The sequence below is a fragment of the Salvelinus sp. IW2-2015 genome, unplaced genomic scaffold, assembly GCF_002910315.2.
Source record: "Salvelinus sp. IW2-2015 unplaced genomic scaffold, ASM291031v2 Un_scaffold1332, whole genome shotgun sequence".
NCBI lineage: Eukaryota > Metazoa > Chordata > Actinopteri > Salmoniformes > Salmonidae > Salvelinus > Salvelinus sp. IW2-2015.
The window spans coordinates 245,653-252,369 of record NW_019942845.1 but is presented as its reverse complement, the minus strand read 5'-3'; the positions used below and the strand labels follow the sequence as shown (position 1 = coordinate 252,369).

At 44.3% G+C, this 6,717-nt stretch overlaps 1 long non-coding RNA gene and 1 pseudogene across 1 annotated transcript; one reads left to right on the top strand and one right to left on the bottom strand.

Annotated features, from left to right (window-relative positions):
- LOC112070446 (poly(A) polymerase alpha-like) overlaps nucleotides 1-5,630 on the top strand; it is a 36,473-nt pseudogene extending 30,843 nt beyond the window's left edge.
- Nucleotides 1,919-2,171, bottom strand: LOC139024304 (uncharacterized). The gene is made up of 2 exons (XR_011475603.1): nucleotides 2,079-2,171; nucleotides 1,919-2,007 (listed from the first exon to the last, which is right to left on the bottom strand). It is a non-coding gene; the product is annotated as an uncharacterized lncRNA (long non-coding RNA).
- Nucleotides 5,631-6,717: the final 1,087 nt, after the last annotated feature.

Here is a 6,717-nt window from a genome sequence, read left to right as displayed (position 1 = left end):
TATAAACCGTGGTAACTGCGAGAGAGAACTTTATGGTGCTACCTTGGTAACTGTAGAGAGAACTTTATGGGGCTACCGTGGTAAACGTGCGGAGAGAGAACTTTATGGGTGGCTTACCCTTGGTAACTGTAGAGGAGAACTTTATGCGCGGCTACCGTGGTAACTGTCAGAGAGAGAACTTTATGGTGCTACCGTTGGTAACTGCCATAGAAGAACTTATGTGCTACCTTGGTAACTGCATAGAGAGAACTTTATGGGCTACCGTGGTAACTGTAGAGAGACTTTATGGTGCTACCGTCGTAACTGCATAGAGAGAAATGTATGGTGCTACCGTGGTAACTGCGGAGAGAGAACTTTATGGTGCTACCGTGGTAACTGCATAGAGAGAACTTTATGGGCTACCGTGGTAACTGCGGAGAGAAACTTTATCGTGCTACTTGTAACTGTAGAGAGAACTTTAGGGCTACCGTGGTAACTGCGGAAGAGAACTTTATGGTGCTACCTTGTAACTGTAGAGAAACTTTATGGGGCTACCGTTAACTGCTAGAGAGAAACTTTATGGGGCTACCGGTGTAACTGTAGAGAGAGAACTTTATGGTGCTTACCGTGGTAACTGCATAGAGAGAACTTTATGTGCTACCTTGTAACTGCATAGAGAGAACTTTATGGGCTACCGTGGTAACTGTAGAGAGAACTTTATGTGCTACCGTGGTAACTGCATAGAGAGAAATTATGGTGCTACGTGTAACGCTAGAGAAAATTACGGTGCTACCGTTGGTAACTGCGAGAGAGAACTTTATGTGCTACCGTGGTAACTGCGTAGAGAGAACTTTATGTGCTACCGTGAAACTGTAGAGAGAACTTTATGGTGCTACCGTGGTAACTGGTGTGAGAGAGAACTTATGGTGCTACCGTGTAACTGTGTAAGAGAACTTTATGGTGCTACCGTGGTAACTTGTAGAGAGAACTTTATGGTGCTACCGTGGTAACTGTGTAGAGAACTTTGTATGTGCTACCGTGGTAACGTGTAGAGAGAACTTATGGTGCTACCGCTGTAACTGCGGAGAGAGAAACTATTATGTGCTACCGTGGTAACTGGTAGAGAGAACTTTATTGTGCTACCGCGGTAAACTGGTAGAGAAACTTTATGGTGCTACCGTGGTAACTGTGTAGAGAGAACTTTATGTGCTACTCGTGGTAACTGTGTAGAGAGAACTTTATGGTGCTACCGTGGTAACTGTAGAGATTGTACACAGACAATACTAGTTTTGCTCGTTATAGTATAATAGTGACTATCAGGATACTTTTTAATATTGTGTAGTTATGTTTTCTAGACTGAATCAGTTGTTCTCTGACATGATGATGGTTTTGGAGAGTAAATGATTGTTGTTAAAACAAATAGAACTATCTGATATCTGAGAAGTTTGATGTGCTGTGGCGCATTTTGTAGCTGATACTGTGACGTGTTGCTGTAAGACAGTGTCACGTAAGCTATTGACGTTTATGTCTATAATTTATTGCCTTAACACACACTTTGGTATTAGACCTGTAGTTTTTAGCAGTTTGAGAGAAGTGTGTTTTAATATATTTAAAAAAAWATATATATATTTCCATGACATGCTGTGAGAGCGGTGGCGATCTGTTCCGGGCCTCTCAGTGCCTCTCTCCTAGCCTGGGGCTCTCCTAGCCTGGGTTCGTTGCCTGGCCTCTGTCTTTTAGGGTGTAATGGTATTGTTCTGTCTCTTATGTTCCAAGGCATTATATTGTGTTGCTAGCAAGCGCCCCCACTGAGAAGCAGCACCTGGAATGGTGAGTATTGACAAAAACTGGAAAAACCTTGAGAGAATTAGATGAGGGTGGAGACCTACTGTATAACATGTATTGCATTTCATCTGTTTCAATGTTGCTCCTAAAGCCAAAAGATGGGTCTTTTATCAGACTACTGTTGGGGAATAGATGGGTCTTTTATCAGACTACTGTTGGGGAATAGATGGGTCTTTTATCAGACTACTGTTGGGGGAATAGATGGGTCTTTTATCAGACTACGTTGGGGAATAGATGGGTCTTTTATTCAGGACTTACTGTTCGGGAATAGATGTGTCTTTTATCAGACTACTGTTGGGGAATAGATTGCTAAAAGTACTGTTTTCTCTGTCCCTGCAGGGTTGGTCTGGTTGAGTCTAAGATCAGGATCCTTGTGGGGAACCTGGAGAAGAATGAGTTCATAACGTTGGCCCATGTCAACCCCCAGTCCTTCCCTGGACCCAAGGAAAGCAGGGAGAAGTGAGTTTATTATTGAGCTGGGACATTTTGATTGATTTAATTTATTTATGCAAGATTTTAACAAACTCTTACTTGACCATGGACATGGTCTCTTTCTTTTATAACTCTGTCTCTCTCTCTGTCTCTCTCTCTGTCTCTCTCTGTCTCTGTCTGTCTCTCTCTGTCTCTGTCTGTCTCTCTCTGTCTCTCTCTGTCTGTCTGTCTCTCTCTGTCTCTGTCTGTCTGTCTCTGTCTGTCTCTCTTCCTGTGTCTCTCTCTCTCTGTGTGTGTGTCAGAGAGGAGGTCAGCACCATGTGGGTGATAGGGGTTATCTTTAAGAAGATGGAGACATCAGAGAACCTCAACGTTGACCTAACCATTGACATCCAGTCCTTTACTGACACGGGTATGTTCACCTCACTCAAACAAAGTCATACGCCATGGGAACGCCATGGGAACGCCATGGGATGTAGAATTAGAAACGTTCCAGATTTGGATTATTGTCCTGTTTTCTGTATTTATTATTTGACACAAACTGGTGCTAATGTTCTATTAAAAAGGACCATAATCCTAGTTATTTTCTAAATGTTTCCTGCAGTGTACCGCCAGGCGATCAGCAGTAAGATGTTTGAGGCAGACATGAAGATCCAGGCCATGCATGTGAAGAAGAGACAACTGCACCAGCTACTGCCCAGCCTGGTCATGCCCAAACGCAGGAAGGTACGACAGACTCCCATTTCCTTAATAATCATAGCCTGGTTCCTCTCTAGGTTTTGGCCTTTCTAGGGAGTTTTTCCTAGCCGCCGTGCTTCTACACCTGCATTGCTTGCTGTTTGGGGTTTTAGGCTGGGTTTCTGTACAGCACTTAGAAATGTTAGCTGATGTACGAAGGGCTATATAAAATAAACTTGATTTGATCCTCCACCTCTGATCAACCTTCAGCTGTATGTCATTAACCATTCAGATATGCATCTTCAGCTGGTGTTTTTAACTRTATAGAAGTGGAGCAGATACTCAGTCTCTAATTTCACTGACTGCATGCTTCCTGTAACCCGTGTCATTTTGTTCTGTCCTCCAGCACTCTACAGAGGGGCTTCGTCAGATGAATGACAGTAGTCTGGACCTATCGCTGGACAGTGACAACAGCATGTCAGTGCCCTCCCCCACAGCCTTGTCAGCCGCAGTGCCCACGTCGACCCCAGTGAAGAGTGGCCCACTAGGTCCCCCTCCCAGTCCCATCGCGGCAGCAGCCAGCCAACCAGAAGTCCAAGCTTCCACTATGAGTCCGCCAGCGGTGAAGAGACCTGGTTCCCCTATGCAAGAAGAGAGGAAGCGGTTAAAATCAGACTCAGAGGTATTCTATTCAATATTAATTGTCATTGTGCAGCCGGGAGTTTACAGAATGTACACACCGCTTCAAAGTTTGTTGTTGTTGCAGGTGTTTGTTGCTGCCATTTTGGGACAGTCGACTCCAGTTATTGATCCGGTTTGATAATGTTCTCCTCTGTTTCCTGTAGGATTCAGCCACTGAGAGACAGACCTCAGGAGACCCCATCCCCAGCAGCCAGACCACCTCTCCTCCCCCCACCATGGGTCCCCCAGCGGCTCCCCAAACCCCCTCTCCTCCCGCTACCATGGGTCCCCCAGTGGCCCACAAGACCCCCTCTCCTCCCCCCACCATAGGTCCCCCAGTGGCCCACAAGACCCCTAACCAGGAGGTGCTGGAGGAGAAGAGCCCTAAGGAGCACCAGAGCGAGGACCCCTCCATAGTCCCAGAGACAAAGACAACAGAGGATAGTGGTGCAGCTAGCGCTGGAGAGGGAGAGGGGGGCGCCTCTTTGGAGGCAGAGGTACACAACAAACTTATCATCATGGTCCAATTTCATGTATGGATACCATTTTTATGTCTCTGCGTCTCCTAATGTATTGCAGAAGTTGACGACAGATATTCACATTTATTGAAAAACTTCAAATAAATAGTTTGGACGGTGTTGAAAAACCATCTTGTGGCTTTTTCCAAATACCTTGGTATACGGTATACTGCCCCAGCCTAGTAGTTGTGATAAACTGTTCTGTGGGTCTTGGTGTTGCATAGTCAATGATAGTTGTGATAAACCGTTCTGTGGGCCCTTGTGTTCCCAGGTGAATGATTGTTGTGATAAACCGTTCTGTGGGCCCTTGTGTTCCCAGGTGAATGGTAGTTGTGATAAACCGTTCTGTGGGCCCTTGTGTTCCCAGGTGAATGGTAGTTGTGATAAACCGTTCTGTGGGCCCTTGTGTTCCCAGGTGAATGATAGTTGTGATAAACCGTTCTGTGGGCCCTTGTGTTCCCAGGTCAATGAGGACAGTATATCTGAGGAGATGACTTCTGAAGGGGAAGTGAAGATGGAGGCAAACATTAAGGTATCAGCTCTCTCTCTCTCTCAATTCAATAGGCTTTATTGATATGGGAAACATATGTTTACATTGCCAAAGCAAGTGAAATAGATAAAAACAAAAGGGAAATAAACAATCAGAAATGAACAGTAAATATTACACTCACAAAAGAGTATCTCTCATTATTCTAGGTAGGCTACAGGTAATTTTCTCCACTTTGGTCTGTTTATTTTGTGAATTTTGCAGCCAAAACAACTTAATAATCTCTCTCTCCCCTCAGAGAATGGTGAGTACGGATCTGTCTGACGTGCCTCTCTTGCCAGCCAACCCCATTCCAGTGGTGAAGAACTCTATCAAGCTTCGTCTCAGCAGGTAGGAGAGGACAGACAGACGCACCAATCCAGCCTCCCWCGGACCCCAACCCCTGACCGCTACGGTGGATGTCCTAAGACCTACTTGTCCTCTGTCCTTTGCCACGGAATGCCCACAGTGCTGCAGACAGACACATAGACAGACAGMGTGGACGCACAGGCGACTAGACAGACACACAGACAGCGCTCTCTCGACTAGGGACATTGRCAGTTGACATGCAGGGCGTAGTTGCAGCTATCTTCACAAGAGGGCGATGTTGCCCTTCTACTGGATTCTCCCAGGCAGCTTCCAAACCTCTACCTTACTGGTTAAATTTAAAGTTGTCCCTTAGGCACAGATCTGGGATCAGCTTACCTTCCCCTGTGTCTTCACCTTAACCATTGAGGCATCTTCATCCTACTTCTTCCAGAGCTGCTGGAAGGAGTAGAATGTTGCACAAAGATGTCACAGTGACTCTGCAGACAGACAGACGTGCTCACGTATGCCAGTTCTAACCTGTTATTTCCGGTCTTCTATAACAGATMAACAGATGACTGACTACAGGTTATGACACCCTGTTCCCTATAGCAGGGTTAATAAACTCTGACCCCTACGAGGTCTGGAGCCTGCTGCTTTTCTATTCTACCRGGTAACTAATTGCACACGTCTTGGTGTCCCAGGTCTAAATCAATCCCCGTTTTAGACTGGACCAATGAAAAGTGGAACTGGCTTGAAGGCCCTAATATAGTCCACTACTTACAACCCTGGTCATTATACAAAGGGAATCGGCTGTGTCCATGGGCAGGTAATCGCTGTCTGTCAGGTAACTGTTGGGATATGAGGTGGCCTTCAGGGTATACAGGTAGTGTATGAGGGAACGCATCGTAAAGATGTCCACGCTGTCATCACGTGCAGCTGTACGCTTGCTAATGGAACTACATCAGGTTTGTGTACATGTACAACACAATAACTTTGACCAAAAAAAAATAAAAAAATCTCAGAATGTCTCCGTGAACAGGATGGTGTAGTTTCTCTGTCTAGGATGCATGTTTATAATCMAGAGATGACACAAAGGAGTTAAGAGTTTAGTCATCTTTCTACATTCACGCTAACGTTCAGATTATCTCTGATTTATGTCCGAGGACTGCTACAGTAAGAGAGGGTAGTAGCAGAGTGCTGTAGGCCGAGTGTAGAGTAGAGAGGTGGTCTGGTGTCTGACTGAAAGCATTCAGATATACATTGTATTGAATCAAAATGATTAGAATGGGCATAGAATCTAAATTTGTTCTATGTGTACATGCATTGTACAGTAACCATTAGTGTCTGTCTTGTACAATAACATGATGAAAYACAATGCTTTTCTTTTGCTTAGAATATAAAGGACTTGAGCTTTCGCCTTGGTGAATTATTATTATRTTTGCTTAAAATGGTGCAATTTGAATCAAGATAATTATTCTAACATTACATAGAGGGTTTAGTTCAAAAGACCAATTGTCTTTGTTGGTTATTCATTTTGGATTTGCTTGTTCACGTGGATGTGGACTTTGTGGGAATAGTCAACTGGTWTAAAACTTGTTCGTAGGGTTAGCAAACAAAGTAACAGATCTTTTTTTTGTTCCGTTTTAATTTTTTTTAATGTTTAAAAACAATGTGTCCTGACTTTTAACATTTTAACTTTCTCAATATTTTCTAGATGTATTAACAAAATGATACTTTTGTTTGAATTTG